This window comes from Plectropomus leopardus, chromosome 19 (genome assembly GCF_008729295.1).
Source record: "Plectropomus leopardus isolate mb chromosome 19, YSFRI_Pleo_2.0, whole genome shotgun sequence".
Classification (NCBI taxonomy): Eukaryota; Metazoa; Chordata; class Actinopteri; order Perciformes; family Serranidae; genus Plectropomus; species Plectropomus leopardus.
The window spans coordinates 1,607,382-1,609,290 of record NC_056481.1 but is presented as its reverse complement, the minus strand read 5'-3'; the positions used below and the strand labels follow the sequence as shown (position 1 = coordinate 1,609,290).

At 51.8% G+C, this 1,909-nt stretch overlaps 1 pseudogene; it reads right to left on the bottom strand.

Moving 5' to 3' along the window:
- Nucleotides 1–720: 720 nt before the first annotated feature.
- LOC121959233 lies at nucleotides 721–1,465 on the bottom strand (annotated as a pseudogene).
- Between the last annotated feature and the right edge of the window lie 444 nt (nucleotides 1,466–1,909).

Genomic DNA, 1,909 nt, shown 5'->3' with positions numbered 1-1,909 from the left:
CGTAAAAATAATCCGAAACGTTTTGTTTCCAATATTATTTTAATTAAGATCAACTTGCCAGATTTTACAGTTTGACCTTTCTCACACTGTCCGATGCACCGCAACACTTTTTTACTCATTAATGACAAATTTCTTCAGTTTGGGCAAGAAAACAAGCTGCTCTGACTCACTAAATGACTCACTAAAATCAGAAAAGTTTGGTTTCCAATATTACTTAAGTAAGATCATCTTGTCAGGTTTTACAGTGCATTCTCACACTGCACAGTGCAGCTCAGGCTGAGAGAAAAGCACTTTGGGGTTGAACTTTTTTCTCTTTTGGGACTTTTACACATTGCGTCAAAATGTTGAAACAAAGAAAGTAAGTTTTTTTTACTCATGAATGATAATTTTTCCATTTTTCTGCAAAGCAATAAGTTGCTCTGACTCACTCAATGTCTGATAAAGCTGCTTGTGTATAAAAATAATATAAAATCTCGGTTTCCAAGATTATTTTAAGATCAACTTGTCAGATTTTACGTCTCACACTGCACAGTGCACCCCAAAACAAAAAACTTTTTTCTCTGTTGGGACTTTTTTAACATGAAGTCAAAACTTTGCAGCTCGAAAACAGGTTGTTCTGACTCTTTATCTGTGTCTGATAAAGCTCCTTGTGTATAAAAATAATCCTCAAAGTTGGCTTTTAGTGACTGGTTGCAGCAGCAGAGTCTGTTTTTTTTATTTTCAGTTGAGGCACGAGCACTTGCACTCGGTGATGACCGGGTACTGGACCGGGATCCAGGCGCATTTCAGAGCGCCCTTTTTCTGCAGGCAGCGCCATCGCAGGATCGTAAAATGAGTCGATTTGGCAGCTTTGCAGAACATCCCTTCGGGGATGGAACAGGAGCGTTTATTGTAGCAGCTGCCCACCTTCAGGTAGCGCGGCCAGAAGCGGCTGCCCAGGTCGTTCCAGGCGTAAACCACCGGGCAGCCGGTGTACGACCACAGCCACAGCTGCAGCCGCCGGCGCAGCTTCTTGCTCGGCTTCTGCTTCTTTCCGTGCTGCACCTCGAACTCCATGGCCCGGATGTCTTTGGGCATCGCTCCGGAGAGCTTCAGCCGCAGGCTCGCGTCGCTCGCGTCCTCGCAAAATGCCCGCGTGCTTGTCCTCCGGCGGGGACAGTGACATGGACTGCGGGTCGAAGTGGCTCCCCAGAGCGCTCCGGAGCTCCGTCTCGTTCAAGTCCTTCTCCCGGGGATCCAGCACCGGGTCCGGGTCCTCGTGCAGGTCCAGAATGGGCAGCGTGTCGCTGGGGATGGGCCGGAGGAGATAGTAGTGTTGGCACGCGCCCTCCTCTATCCTGAAGCCCAGAGAGAGCGCGAGCACAAACACAGCCCACAAACAGCTCGAGTTATCCATCTGATCAGTTCACAGGTTAATTCCTCCGCCAGAAACGCGCGCGCGATATCCAAAGTATCCAAGTCCGAGCTGAGCGCGCGCGCAACTGACGCACCGCGAGCGCTCAAAAAAAAAAAAACAGAACAAAAAAAAAAAACAAAACTTGTCAGCAACTTTGGGACAGAGAGAGCGGACAGTCCATGTCCCGGTCCCCGCTCCGGCAGACTCAGCCCCGAGCTGCCCCGGTCAGCAGGGCCCGGAGAGACGGCGCAGCGGCCCGCGGGACGCCGCTCTCAGTCCGCATGTTGGCGCACCGGCTGCTGCTCCTCTGGTGCTCCTCTGGTGCTCCCCTGGTGCTCCCCTGGTGCTCCCCTGGTGCTCCCCTGGTGCTCCTCTGGTGCTCCCCTGGTGCTCCTCTGGTGCTCCTGCAGCCTGACTGAAGGCTCCTCTGACTGCAGCCACAGATCCAGCAGGGCGGTGATGTAACCCCCCCCCCCCCCCCCCCTGATGGTACACTCCCTCCTCACTAAGACT